This window comes from Pseudopipra pipra, chromosome 1 (genome assembly GCF_036250125.1).
Source record: "Pseudopipra pipra isolate bDixPip1 chromosome 1, bDixPip1.hap1, whole genome shotgun sequence".
In the NCBI taxonomy this organism is placed as follows: domain Eukaryota; kingdom Metazoa; phylum Chordata; class Aves; order Passeriformes; family Pipridae; genus Pseudopipra; species Pseudopipra pipra.
Genome location: NC_087549.1, coordinates 13,058,728 through 13,074,690, shown reverse-complemented (window position 1 = coordinate 13,074,690; position 15,963 = coordinate 13,058,728). Strand labels below are relative to the sequence as shown.

The window sequence follows — 15,963 nt, the reverse complement described above, 5'->3', positions numbered from 1 at the left end:
TGCTCACCCAGCATCCCAGCATTGGAAGCTGTGCAAATACAGGAGATGGAAATCTGACTGCTGCAGTCTCAGTATGGTGCAATAAGTAAAATGAGGAAGAAGAACAGAATAGGCAAAATAGAACATACAGCTGGTGTAAGGCCAGGAGAGCCATCCCACCTCTATAGGCAACCTGTAAGTAGTCATGCAGGAATTCCTACGTACAGAAGCCATGGGCTGTCTGAGGTACGTGGAAGTTTTTAAGAAAGACATTCAATCAAGTGACAGTGAACCTATTATACTGCTATCTAAAATGTTCCAACAATACTTCCAGTGCTGCCAACTCACATCTTGCTTCTGGTTCATGCTTGTCGGTATCACACCACCAATCTCAACAGCTATTTCTGCTTGCTGGGAAGCAGTTTTAGCTAATCTACTTGTACATATATATATATGGAGTAAATAAAAACCAATTCATTTCTTAGATTTCTCCTGGGGAAATAAAATTGAGTTTCAGCCTTTCGTGAGAGTGGAGGTGTCAGATTAGATCTCTTCTCAGCCTCTTCCAGGCTTTTTTCCAGTATGGATAGGAAACAGGAATGTAGGATTCTGAAATTATCTTAATGTATTCAAAAATCAATACCTCTTTTACACATGTACTTCATACTCCTCTCTTTATGCAGGCAAATATTGCAACATTTTTCTCTGCTTTTTAATTCTTTTGGTAGTTCAAGATTACTTTTGCTTTTCATATGCTTGGCAAATTTGCCAGTCACAGTCTCCTTCTCCTTCATAAACCTGAGCCAAGAAAAGACCTCACATTTAAGTGCCCTGGTTAAGTCTCTATCCCCACTGCACACAGCTGTGGCTGTCTAACTGGCTGTGGCCACTTGATTGTACCCAGGACTCAGACAGCAGTGACATGAACTGAAAGGGCAAGAGCACTGTGAAATTATTTGGGGATGTTATTAAAATGCTGTGAGAGACCATTTCAAGGAAATGGTGCAGATCACCGTGTCAGCTCAGCTGAAGAAGCTGTGAAGGACTGATTAACAAAAGGGCGGGTAAATTACAAAGCGGCATTGTGGTAAAGGACGTTAAATAAGGGAAAGCCTAGAGAAGTTTTGAAGTTCAAAAAGAAAGCAACAAAAGCATTCAGAAGAGTGGAGAAGAACAACAACGGATTTTCTGTCAAAACCAGAGATAACTGCAGTATCACTATTTTTAAGGCACTTCATAACAGTTTTACCAAGAGAGAAATCAGTGCAAAACTGGAGTCCAGGCTCTGTTAACATCTATTGCCATCTTTTCTCTAAAACAGTTTAGTGCACATCTTGCCATTGCTCACTCTCTCCTTTTTAAAAAGTTTGTGAACTTCAATTACAAGAACTTCTTTGTTTAGGTATGTTACACAATATTCCTCTGTGAGAAGAATCATTTGTGATTTATCAGAAAAGCTGTCTTACCCAACACTAGTGTTTTGATTTCCTTGTCCCTATTCTGAGCTCAATGCTCCTATTCTGAGCATTTTTTAAATTAATTTGTTCCCTACTCAGGGAAAAATTAGCACAGAATTCTGTGAGGCTTCCAGAAACTATTTGAAACAAAAGGTGTTGTGATTTATTTTTTTAATCTTTTTGTAGACACATACCTGAAGTCCATTATCTACAAAACTGAGTTACCTAACTCCCAAAACCAGTGCTCATCCTTGGGTACTCCATAAATTACGTGATTTTCAAAGGTGCTGAAAATAAGCAGTTCTAGTCAGTGTCATAGAGATACTGGTTGCAGCAGTTGGCATCTCAGTTTGGATGTACTCGTAGCCTCATGTATGTACTCATAAGCAGAGAAACTGAACACATACAGATGTGGTGAATCTATTCCTGTTTACACTGAATGAATACGACTTTGTCATTAACTCAGATGGGTGGAACAGCTGAAGCTGTAAAAATCACGTTTGACTGGAAACAAAATTTTGTTCTCTTTAAAACTAGAGATTAACAATTAATCTGTTGAAAAAAGTAATCCTGTCAGCTTTTGAACCCTGTTACAGTGACATGCCAGCAAATGTAATGCTAAATGAAGGTCCAGGTCTCAATAGTGTAGCTGTTTCATCTGTGCTATTTTCGTCCTTTTTCAGTTGCAGCTATATGCATTCGACCTTAGCACATTTTAATTAAGGAAAAGAGAGAGGGGCAGGAAGGAAGCTGAAGTAAAAAATTTGGCTGTAAACCTAAGCAGGAACACAAAATGTGGATTTAATTCCCCAGAGATGGGACAGAAGAAAAGAGACGTCCCTTCCAGGTGCCAAGAAGCCAAGTTTCCATGTGATGCACCAGTGAATTCATGGCAGACAGCTGAAATGTTTCAGAAACCCCCATGAAAGAGGAAGCAGGATCAGACAGAGAGAGCAGAAGCACAACCCTCTTCCCAGAATAAAAAAATGAAGTGATATAGGTTTTCTGTCAAAAAAAAAAAAAAAGGATTTTGGTAGTTTCTACTAATTATGTCCTACTAAATATAAGCACAGCTCTAAATTCATGGCTGAATTCTGCTGGGTTTTACAGTCCAGACTTTATGGCTGTTGCATATTGTAACACGTTTCATATTTTAAAAGTCCCCAAATGGATACACATAAAGGCACAAATGTAATATGGGAGTGGAACAGGTGGCAGAACTTGATCCATTTATAAATTTTTTTGTTATTATTTAAATTTCAGAGCCACTGTTTTCCAGTTGCTTCATCAACATGCATAATAACATGTCCATAACCAAAGTTCAGTTTATGAATTTAGCTGAAATAAGGCACACAGTGTTCAGATGACTCATAAGTTTTATGAGCAATTATTTCCTATTTTCTTCTAAATTCTGGATGCAAATACTGAAGAACATGCTGTTTTATAGCAATGCACCAGTAACCCTACTACATACACAGCAATTTAGGGTGACCCCCTACAAGTTACATTTTGCACTAACCAGCTCTTAATCCACACAGAAGAAAACAAGTTTATATTGGAATATCCTATTCCACACTGCACTGAGAATCATGGATACAGCAAAGTTAAAATATAACTGAAGTTATACAATTCGCTTCCATCATCAAGTTTTAAAACCAGGAAAATATGATACAAATTATTGGACACTAAAGCAATAATGTGGATAATATTCTGCTTTCAGACCACTACACTCAAGAGCTAGATTTTCCTTTGGATACATTAGCATAAATTCAGGTACTGACTGAAAAAGAAAGCGACTATCAAGAAAACTGCTTTTATACATTGCCAATGAAACTACTTAATGGATTAAACCTCCAAAACATTTAATAAAACTAAATAAGGCATGCCATTGTATAGCAACTCTGAATTATGTATAACTGGACTATAAGTATGTATATATGTATATGCCTTCAGAATACATATGTCTACTATATATACAAATATTAAATATATATTTATATAAACCCACCAATATCTGTAAGACCACCAGAATGTACTCTGCAAACACAGAAACCAACACGCAGTGACTCAGAAAAAAATTTTAATGGTTTCATTATTATAACTCAATTTACTGATAGACTGTAATTTTAGTCGAGAGTTGTCTAAACTCATTTGTTTGATGCTATAGCTCAACCTCAGAGATCCTTATATTTAGTCCTAATTAATGATCCATACCCTTTTGGTGCACCACTAATAAGAAACTGCGGTCAAGCAATTAAAATTCCAATCTCCGAAGTGCCCCTCCCCACAAAGAGAAGAGGAAGGGAAGTGGCAATCAAATGAATTAATCCACTGATACACACTGAAATATTTTGGATATATTTTTTGATCTGCAAGACAGGCAATGTAGCTTCCAAAAAAGCACTTCATTTATATGCACTTCTGCCAAGTCCCAAGACTCCACAATTAATCCTTTGTTACTGTTCACAGATGATTTTTTGGGGGGGAAGAAGCAGGCTTTTAATGAGAGAAATACTACAGACCAACTTGGTCAGGTTCTTGGCCAGACGCCTTTCTGAGGAACTGGGACTCTTCTGACACATTCAAACTGTTTCCTAGGAGGGAAGACAAAGACCACTGAAGAGAAGCCAGCGAGCCGGAGGAAAGCTCTTTTGTTACTCGAGGAATGAGGACAGGATGTGTAGGTTTACAGTACGAAAGTAAAAGGAACAACATCACTGAATCTGCTTGAAGACAGTTGATCAAGGAATTCCCCTTCGCAGGGGAAAAGCACAGTGTGTCCCCTACCACAATACCAGAATTTGCCTGCTCGGTGTTACATAAGAGATCAAATTTCCACTAAACTCAAGCCAACTGCACACCCTATAGTAAAGACACATGTATAAAAATGGGATATAAAATTGAGATAGTTTTGATGATGGCACCAGCAGCTTAAGACCCAAATACTTGAAGAAAAGAGTTTATGAATCAGATAATCTATGAAGATATGACCCTTACAGCAGCTTTAATGTGGGTATAAACCAAATAGCAGTCAACAATCCTGCCTGTGAATGTTTCCACTACATTTCCTACACAAACATCTCTTGCTAAGTTCAGACAAGTAACATCCATTAACATCATCTGCTTTCTCCCATGCTGAAAGGGATTCGAAAATAGTAAACCTCTTGATCTGCCAAAAGAATCGGATCTTTGCCTCTGGAAGATAATACGAATTAGTTAAAATAAACACCTTATGAGAACACAAATCTCCTTTAGGCTTTGGTCATTTCTCATACTGTATAGTGAGACTATACTCAATTTCCCATTTTCTGCTGTCTTTAAAGTAATTCTACCGAATTCAGTATATTCTGTATTCATCTCTTAAAGAGACAGCTTGGACCTAAATTGTAAGGAAATGGCTGTTTTTAAATCCTTTTTAAAAAACATTTGATGTTTGCACTTATTATGCTTTTTATATGGAAAACATGAATGAGTGTTTTGAAAGAATAATTTCAGAAAGATCCAGGAGACAAACACATCTTTAAGACAAGGTTTACCTGAAAGGAGAACCTTAGCAATTGGTGCCAAAAGGTGGCTGGTAAGCAATCACAGGCTTCAAGTTTGAGCTTTCAGAGGGCTACAAACAAGCTGGAATAATAAGATCAACAATTTCACTTTAAAAATACAAGGAATACTTCACAGTGTAAATTAAAATTAGCAGCTGCTTTTATAGAAGAGGTGAAGCAATGTTAAGCAGGGCTATAAGCACCATCACATGTTTGTACTCAAAAATTGAAGGCAGTTCCTCTTCAAAGTGCCTTGCAATACGCAGTTTTATGTGGTTAAGAGAATTTCTCTGTTAATAAGGCAAGGAGATTTGTGGTCTGGTCCTCATCAAACAGGAGAAAATGGGACAAAATGGGCTGCTCTTGGGATGCCATGCAACAGTGCATTTTGTGAAATCTCGTGGTTTTGATAACTGAATAGGTCACAGTGACCAGCTACCCTGTGTTATCTATATCAGGTTTCAAAAAACGTAACTCACCACCAAAAATGTCTTAGAAGTCAAGAAATTGCAGGGGGAAACCCAGTGTGAGTCCAGACTGGAGCCATGAGCAGCCTCTATGGACGCTTTCTCCTTCCCACCTGCACCAGGAGCCTCCCTTTTCTGCTCTGATTTCAGCACCTGTAGGAGCTGGAGATTACATTCCCAGGCCATCCCACGCTTCTGTATAACATCAAAAATTCTACAGTTACTTTTCCTCAGTTTCCTTTCCCTGAGACTTTGCCTACGATATGGGCTGATTCAGTCACCAATTCCCTAGGCCTCATGTTCCCCTTTAGCAAACACTTCTTCAACCCTTTCTGACATTCCTTAGCAAACAAATGTTTTCTAGGGAGAGAAGGCTTTACACATCTTCTTATCTTATGCAGCATATCAATTTCATTAACTGCAAAGCCTGTAAGTATTAATCCATTTTCATTCCTCCAACAAAGCTACAGTTTTATACTCCACAGCATGAGTATAGCACACAACTTACTCCCCTCCAGCCTATATTAGACAGCCTGAAAACTTCGCCTCCAGTCAGCATTTCCCACCCCCTCTTCCTGAGGTCACTTGGAGCTGGTCACCGCTAACTATCCCCTTTCAGCTCCCTTCTGAGTTACGTTTCCATGGTCTAATAATCAACTCGATGTTCCAAGTTAACAGCACATGTGCTCAAGGAAGCAGGACGAGTTTCAATGCTGCAGTGAGATTTTTTTGTATTTCTGTTTAAAACAGATTAACAGAAACTAAACAGACACAAACTTGTGTCAGACAGAATCACAATGAAACCGGAGGCTGGATCAAAGCTCTAAATACGTGACATCAGCACTTGAGTTGATGGAGTGATCAAAAGCAGTCACAGGCTGTCAGTAATCTGGTACACAAAAGTTTCAGACTGGTAAAGTAATAATAAACTAAAGGCAGACTCTTTCCAGTTGGTGTTTCTCTATATTTTCCATTATAAGGTCTCCATTACATACCTACTACACTGAATGTGTTACAGTTTCCTTCAAGTTATTTAGTTTATTTTAAATTTCAAAGTTTCTGTTTCAATCAATTGGATGTATTTAGTTCTGAGTTTTGATATGTAACTAATGATAATTACATGAATTCTACTGGCAAGGTCCCATAAACTATTCATCTATCTTTCAAAAACTTTACGTACTTCCCTGAAATAAAAGCAGATATATCTCTCTCTTCATAATGTGAAAAACAAATTTTAGCTTGTACATATCCTGTAAATCCCAGAAGTGCAATGTTTGGTTAAAAGGGAGATGCTTATAGTTTGATCTAGAAGGAGACACTGATGCTATCTTGAAGAACTTGTTCTCAAAAGAAACACTACTCAGTGGAGAACAGGAAGCAGTTACATTGCACAAGTGTCCCTTCTCAAATAAACTACAAATAGAAAAAGACTACTGTCTAAACCTGCAAGCTGTAGCTAACTTACTACAGTTTTATGTAAAATGTTACACAGCTCATTTGCCACATTGTTTCGTGACACTATGAACTCTACCATTAGAACTACGCAGATCTTTCATAAGGGCAGTGGAAAACATCTGAAACTGGCAATTTGGGAGCTGAACATGGATATTAGCAGTCACATTTTGAGAAAAAGCATTGTAGGACCCGTGAGTCACCATTGATAACAAAACTGGAGCTTCTGTTTGTCTCCAAGGGAGAATGTTTCCTAAGTTAAAAAAAAAAAAAAAGTGGTTTTAGTCAATTGATATTAGAAGTAGGTCATCATACTCCTTGTAACCCTACTCAAAGTACAACAGAAAAATGTGACTTCATGTAAAGCAGGGAAATGGAGTGAAATACATTTCTTCAGTGCAACCAGTACTTAGATTTCTAAGGGCAACGTCCTCCCTGAAATTGACATTATACTTTAAAATCTTTTACATAAATCTCAGGAATAAGTCCTTTCAGAATTTCTTGTATGCTGCTCATGTTTGTTTCCCCGCCTCTGTTAGTATTTACAGATCCCTCTCCAATCACCCACATGCTCAGATGGAATTCAAGGTGTCTGGCATTGCCAGCACACTATAATTTTTCTATTTACATGAGTAATCTCAAGTGTCAGAACAAATATTTCAACTGCTACTGATTATGTGAAAAATACGTAAGGATATTACGGTTTTAGAGGATGCTGTTATTTCAGCAGTCACACAAATCATTAAGTACTACAGGATAGACTGAAAATGGCACTCACTGAGAGGGAAATTATTATGCTGTGTATGACTGTACCTGTTTTACAGATGGCTAAACTGACACAGGCAAGTTAAAATGCCTTCCTCAAAGTCATGCAGTAAGTCAGTGGCAGAGTTCTCAGCATTAAACTTAATTTCTACCCCTTCATGACTTTTGCTTTTTAAACAAATCAAAAAGATCCTAGTGTCAGTGAAAACTGGATTCACAATGTCCATGGTCTTCTCCCTGTCAGAAAACTCTCAAGACCTTCTAAGATTCCCAGGATTCCTTTTAAAGTGCAGGGCTGCAATCACTTGCAAAATTTCAGTTCATCCTTTTCATTCTTCACTAGACAATACTGAGAGCTTTGAAACGAACAAACTCAGGGCACACATTCAACAAAGAACCTGCTGTATCTCCTGTGGCTGGGCTGTGCACCAAAAGGCATCAGATCACCATGCAAGTCCTTATTTTTTGTAATCCTTTAGTTTGTACCCTTACCAACAGGACAGACCAATGGCCATATCCACAACACTCATGTGCCAGAGATTATAAATACTTATCCATAGAGGTATTGAAAGAAGGCAAGAAGGAAGGAAAGCAGGAAGGAAAGAATATGAACACTATTGAAGTTCAATGACAAAGAAATACAAATCCAAGGAGGTCCCTAAATTAATCATGGTGAACTGGGATGAGTGTTTCTGACCAGAGGTGGGCATCATGTAGCAACTTTTATTTTCATTTATTTTTGTGGCATAATGATAGCTCAAGACCACCTTTGCCTGGTTCTGAAGTCCAAGCACAGTCTCACACTCCCTCTACTCCACCTAAAGTAATTTGTAAGATGACCCAGCATGAGAGTGGCAGACCTGGAATGAGGTTTGGCTCTACAACTATCACCTGGAGAAAACTACCTGAAGCAGACAGAGGCACAGGAAGGGAGACAGAACTCACATGACACCACCTCTTGTATTTCAAGGAATGAACGAAGCAGGACTATATATCCAGCAAGGGTGATGAAAAGAGACTGACAATGAAACATTTAACCACATCCTTGTGCCTCAGTTCTTTGGCTTCCATTTGAATGGAGCTCTTTTCTCCCAGGGATTATGGTTTTCTCTAGGAATAAGCCACCAAAAACCTAACAACAAACTACAACGATTAAAGAATAAGCACACTAGTCATTAGAACTGGTTAAAAGTTATTCAGAAAGCACCTCCACTTTGAACACAGGAAATTCTCAGAACTGAAGCACACAAAGAGAGTGAGACTGAAACCCAACGGTGCTGCCACAGGACCATGGATGGCATCATGTGCTGCTCTTTGCAGTGAAAAGTTCTTACCAAGATGACAGCTCTTCTGTTCTCATCCCCAAGGAGCTACAGTTACTGTATCTTAAAAAATGCCAGTGATCCCTGATGTAATATGGCCCTCCTGGAACTTAAGTGCATAATGCAGTTTGGGGTGAAAGGAAATACTTAGGGGAGGGGCAGGTTTATTACTTTTAAATAGCATAATCTAAAACTATTCTGCAGACAGGAACTCAAAAAATGAATTACTGAACGCAGGGAACAAGTGAAGCAGTAAAAATCCTCATAAAAATACTGAATTCAGAATCTGATTCTTTTCCATGAAATGATTTTGTGAGGTGCTCTGAAAAATGCATCTTCATTCAAGTTCTTTTCTTTCTCTACAAACAAAATAGAACTGTGAATTGACATTTTGATTTAAAATGTCTTTTTAAGATCAAACTCCTTTTCTAATAAATATTGCATAGAGTTTCCCAGCATCCATTTTGTCAGATGGAAAATTTATACAGTTATGATTCTATTAGGTTTCTTGCAGTGCACTGGGCATTTAATCAATGAGAGCAAAGAGCATCTAAATAGGGTTAGGCTTCAAATTCCTTTCAGTGAGAAGTTAAATCCCCATTAGCTTTGAGCCGTAAGCCCCTGTGGGTTTAGCATGCAGCTTAAAAGATAACTCTGTGAGGGGTCATGGCTCTTTACTGAGGAACAGAAAGCCTATTTCACAGATCACCCTGCAATAATAATGTAAATATAATCCCGTTTCAGTGGACACTTTATCCTTCCAGAAAACAAGCAATGTTTTCTGTCCTAGAAAAAAATTACATTAATCTTCAATTTAAGGGTAAAGTAATTCCCTGCTTCATTCAAGCCCTATTACAGAGAATTACTGAGACTGTCCTGGTACTGTGCCGATGCTGGGGCCAGCATGGTCCCCCACCTCTCCATAGGGCAAGACAGGCACAGGTTGCTCTCAGCAGCTGCTCTCAGCAAGTACAGTTGACTCGGCACATCAAAACACATTTGCTCACTATGCTAAATGCCAGTTTGGCTGTTCCAGGTTAGGTCAAAGCCAGGCTAAAATAGTACAACCTATTGTTTTTCAGAGTCTGCAAACTGCCTGCCAAGTACATTTTGGTCAACCAGTACAGGAGGCTGATAAGAGAGGCTGGAAAAGAAACTGGCAATTTCAAACTGAGCTTCAAAGAGCTGTATTGAAATGCAACCCTGGTTCAAATCATCACAGAGAAAATCATTTGTTTAATCGGTGAGAAGAATGCTGATTTGCTTGTATCTCAAATTTATTTGCCATTTGTACTAGTGGAGCACTTACCAGGACTGGTGACAAATGGGCATGACAGCCTCAGATGCTGTGCAAACACAGAACAAAAAAGCTGTTCCCCTCCCAAAGATCTTAGAAATCAAGTACAAGGGACAATAGAGACATGACAAGGAAATAAGCAGGCAGAAGAGCCCACGGTAAATATCATGCATGTATCTCCCAGTGTTGTTACAGTTGTATTGTATTCTCTGTAAGGCAGAAAGCAGGAGTAGGTGCTGTTTGTAAAAACACTGGAAAAACGTGGGGAAGAAAAGGAAAACCGAATAGGGTGATACAGTTGCTAGGATGCATTTGCAATTAATAGTAGCAAGAATTTTCCCTGTGTGGTTATCACTGCTGCTTCCCAAGCAGAGATCCATCAAGACAAACTTTCAGCACCACCTCAGGTGTAAAAGGTTTTTGCACTGGAATTGTTGCTTGAATTCTGCTGTTAGATATAGATATAGATATAAAAGCATTTGTCTGAAACGAGGACAGCTCAAGCAAGTAGGAGCAGCTAGCCAGACAAGGATACCCAGCATTATATGTGCCTTGAGGCACATATAATGAAGAGTCCTCAATACATGTGCAGATTAACTGCAGCTCTGCTAAACCTCGCAATCTCTGTCTTGGCCTCATATGTTCAGGCCAATTCCCACAAAAGGGAAAAAAAAAACCCCTTGCCTGTATGAATGTCCTGTAAGACCTGGGAATAATCCTGTTGCAAAAGTAAACAAGCTTGCAAGGCTAAGGCAGACTGAAAGCAAAGGATAAGACACGTATGCTTCCATTAGCATAACTGGTTTTCTTTATGCTCCAGTGTGGGAGTACCTTTGAAATGAGGAGTTGAAAGCACAGCTTTCCCATCCAGATCATCTATGCTTTTACAGAGGCTTGGGGATACAAAACAGGGATAACTATCTGTTTGAGGCTTGTTTGCTTTATTTAGCTTAAGGGCAGGTCTCTCCTGCTACTTGCAGAGAGCTCAATCAGATTATATCAATGCTGCTGCTTTCCTTTTCTTTTTTTTTTCTTTTTTTTTTTTAAATTTTTTTATTTTTTAACAGCAGCACTGATGGGCATAGAGGAAAAAAAATGTATCAAGAACAGTTTCTCCCCTAAAGAGCTTCCGATCTCAAGGTCACTTACAACTTCTGCCAAAGTCACTGGGTTCATCTTCAGTGGGAATTAGATCAGGTCCAAGGGTCAAAGCTGAAGATGTGAATAGTCTATGAAGAAGGAAAGAATGGGCAGTGTAAGGAAAACTAACCCTGGCACGTAGCTGCATGAGTTGAACTCCAGTTCAACAAGAGATATCCCGAACGGAATTATTGGAAAAGAGCTTTGACTTCAGCCTTACACCATGGCTCAGTGCAGATCACAAACACCAGCCCATCTGTGTCCCTACGGTCAGGGTGACTCTCCTCTCATCTCGTACACCAAAGGTTGTCAGAATATTATTGACATATATTTCTAAAGGGATCACTCACTTAAGTAAGCTGACCTTTGGGCTAACTGCCTTTGTAGGTTTGTGCTCCAGTTTATAAAAGGACAAGTCTGAAACCCTAGATTTCAGAATATGTAAGAAACGGATAAACAATTCAATATGTACACTATGCTCATCTCCAACTCTTAAAGATCACTTCTGCGATTTCCCCCCTTCCAGAAGCCATAAGAGGCTGAAATAAAGTTGGTGGCAGATTGAGAGCCTAAAGCAAAACTTTTGAGGAACATAAGACCAATCTGCCTGGTCAGTTACTGGATATAAGAAAAAAAGATGAGGACTTAGGAGAGGATGTTAATCTAGCTGATGACAAATTTATGCCTGTGATATTTCCACCTCTTCCACCACAGGAAGTGTTAGAAACTTATCCAGTGGGTAAATAATAGATATCCCAAGTTAGGAGCTGAGAATACTGGAGTGCTTTATACACTCTTTGTTTAACCAAAGGTTATTCTGTAACTCTTTTATTAAATGCATGATAGATTAAAGAGTGTACAAGCCTATTAACTGCAAAGAGGGCAGACCAGTTCTGAAGTATGTGCCAGTAAATAGAGTGTTTCTAGGTCACTTCAGCTTCCTCAAGACTGTTTTTCACACTATTTATATTGCACTGTCTTGTTTCAGCCCACTGAAGGGACAAATCATCATCACCTTCAGAGGCAGGACTAGAAGACTCATGGGATTCTTCCAGATTGACAGCACAATCTCTGCACCTCAGTTTAGTTTCCAAACACTAGACCTGGCTTACACTTTGAGGTTTACAGGGTTCATGTTTAGCATGTAGTGACATTAATGATCAGTGACCAGAAAGGCCTCTTCAACAAAAGTGTTAACGAGATAATTCAGCAGCAACAAATATACAACAGAGCAACTATATATATGCAAGCCAATATAGCAATACATAGACATTTCAAATATATGCAGATATACATGCATCTCCTCAACATATGCCATATCCTTGGGTGCTGTTAGACAGCTAGAGATTTCTGGCTCCTCATTCCTCCAGAAGTTGTTACCTGATCACAGTGGTCCTACTCCCTCAACCCCTGGGACCAAATCTGGATGTGTTCCTCTGCCAGGAACCGGTTGGCAGCAGCAGTCTCCCCTTCAGCCAGCACCTACCCCAGCCCCTTCCCTGTCTCCCTCTCATGGGCACACACTGCACACCCCTCTCACTCATCTCAACAAGTACCAATCTTTTCCCTCCCTGCCTCAAAAAACACCTCACCTTCGCTTCTACCCTTTCCCTCTCACAGCAGCAGTCTCTAAACTCTTCTGCAAAGGAGGGAAGGAGGGAAAAGATGAGGCAGAGATAAGCAGTGCTGCTGGGCCGGACTGTCCTTGCCCTCTCTCCCTTAGCTCTGTGCACAAGGTGCACACAGGGAGCAGCAGCTGATGCTGGACTCCAGCGCCTCCCTCATCCCAGCAGTCTCTTGTGCTGGGGCAGGTGCTGCAAGAAGTCCCCGTGCTGTGCAGCTTCTGTCTCCATTGGAAAGCACAGCAGCAAGGGCAGAAGCATCCCATGAGCCACGTGTTGTCCTGTGGCGAATGATGCCAACGTGCTCATGTCGGGAATTCTATCTACCATTACAGAGAAACACTGCCTCCCTGACAAAATATCTTTAAAATACTCAGAGCATTCTCTACGCATCAGTATTTTCAGATCACTTCACAGCAGCTCAGCACCCACCACAGTCAGATCAAGTTGCAGCAGTAGGTCTGCACTGCTCCACATGAAGGGAAGTCTTGGATAAAACGGGAATGAGGTGTCCATGCTAGACCATGTCACAGCCCACCACTACCCCCTGTCAGGCATGGGGAGCTAGAAGAAAGTTAAAGATAAAACATATTTAGTAATATACAGTCAAACTAAGTTTTGAGAAAGGGATTGTGATTTTAACAGAAAAGAAAATTTCATCAAGTCAAGGACGCAGTATTCTAAAAAAAAACCAACAAAAAATCAACAAAAAACCCACCCAGATACAAAACAAACAGAATGGTTATTTGGGCTGTTACTGAGATGGTACCTAACAGGATGAGCAAACTCATTACAGCCTGTCTCCTTGAAATTCTCCACTTTCCTATAGTCTACAGTGCACTTCCAGAGCATTAGCTGCAATGGTGAATTCCAGCTATATTCAATACAGGCAGTAATTAAATGGTTATAAAAATGTGAAGCTGGAATGCTGACAAGCTCTACGAGCAGCATTATCAGCAGTGACGGCCGGGGAGTCAATCTGCTGCACTTCTCCAACGGTTTAAATAATGTTTGTCAGGATCCCCCAGTCAACAGTTTCTCCCCCCTTCTCTTTGCATCATGCCGCAGTAATCGTGCAGATGCCTGCTGTGCTCAGGAGATGGAAAGCTCAAGAAGTTCTTCAGGAGAAGTAAAACAACAACAGAAACCCTTGTGCAATTAAGTCATGTTTCACTTTCCAGCAAGACTAACCCAATGGGCCACCAACAGCTCCTCTCCCAGACATGCATCTTCCACTCCTATGGCACCCTTGATTCTGCTATTTCTTACTTGGGAACAGAAAAAATTGTTTATTAAAATACACACTCAGGAGTGTGTGGCTGACACTTGAGCCTGTGAGGCTCAAGAATGAGCAGGTGTATATTTACCTCAAAATTTGTGACCAGGATTTTCGTGGTAGAGGAGAATCTCTTGAACAACTTGGCTGAGTGAAAAAAGGGACCCACACTTCTTACTAAACAAATCTCCTAAAGTGTTCTTGTAGCACTAGGGTCTCTTCATCCCACAGGGGAGAGGGGAGGAAGGCAGGTCCAAGCACACAGGGACCAGGTGGACCCTACTGCTGTCTCCATTCTCCCTCATCCCTGTGCTGGAGCAGACCTCTGCTGTACCTACAGCTGTCTGAAGTCAAGCATTCGACTCTGCACTTCGATGAAAAGCACACTCCTCTGCATAGGCTATCACTTTTAGAAGAACCATTGTTTTTCTTTAAATTCCACAGTTGCTCCTCCAGCTGGAGGAAAGGTAGTGTGTGCACAGGCAGCCCCGCTCACAGGCCATCCTGCTCACTGCCCTGAGCAAGCACAGAGCAAAGGCCCAGCTGCTCACACAACGCTGCTTGTTCCTGTCATCTTTCAGATACAGAAATACCAATGCAGAAACAGAGACACATACAGTGATTTTTTTTCCCTGCATATTCTCCAACACAACATACTGTTTGCTACTCTACAGTCCTTCAGCAGCCTCAAATAGGCATTCAGTTTAAATGACCTTTTCCTAGCATCCTCTGCTTTCAATGTCCTCACTATATTCCTTTGTAAGGATACCTCTTTGTGCTTGTATTCTGTGTCTGACACAAAACCTACAAGACTTCCCCAGATGGTAACCACTAGGGAGAAGAACAGAGATCAACTCTATTTTACTGTCTGATTTGTTTCATATGATCAATCAATTAGGCAGGTCAGGGCTGAGTAATTCCACAAAACTAAGCCTATGTAATTGCTCATCCTCTTTCACTAATATTCTCACCTTTCAGCCCTATTTTAGTGTTGTCGTGGTTTGGACCTTGCACATCTTAATTGCACAAGGGTTTCTGTTGTTGTTTTACTTCTCCTGAATTCTCATCATCTTTAAATGTTGATCTCTTCAATCAAAGCACTATCTCCTCTGGCTCCCTTCTGTATTGCCCGGCATTGCAGGGATATATGATCCTGATGTTTGCTAGGATGAAAAAAAGTCTGTCTTGCTTTTGTGTTGCTACCACTACAGACATCCAAGCCAATCCCGCTGAAAGCTGGAGGGTCAGGAGGAAGGAAAACACACCTCAACCTTGGCAAATGTACCTCCTTGGAAATACTGATCAAACACAGCAAAGTAGAGAGACTTTTATCAGTGGCCTGCTAAAGGAAATAACCAGAGGCAAACCCTCCTTAGACACCAGAAGATCTACAGAATGAAAATGGTATGAAATATTTTCTTCCCTTGCAGATTTTTTGGTAAAGAGATATAAAAGCTCAGCAAAACTTTTCCTCTGTTAAGATATTACAACTGTCACTCTTGCCACTGGACTCTGATGTTTACAAGACATAGTTCCCACCACAGTCTTATAATATTTCTAGTTGATTAATTAGATTAAGAAGTAAATCAACCATGAAACAGGATTCACTGAAAACCAGGCTCCATTAATTCTGGGGCTGTC

General features: G+C 40.1%; 1 protein-coding gene across 1 annotated transcript in view; it reads right to left on the bottom strand.

The window, feature by feature from the left end:
- The window catches only part of SNTB1 (syntrophin beta 1), a 111,582-nt gene that overhangs the window by 56,332 nt on the left and 39,287 nt on the right, over positions 1 to 15,963 (bottom strand). The window lies entirely within an intron of this gene.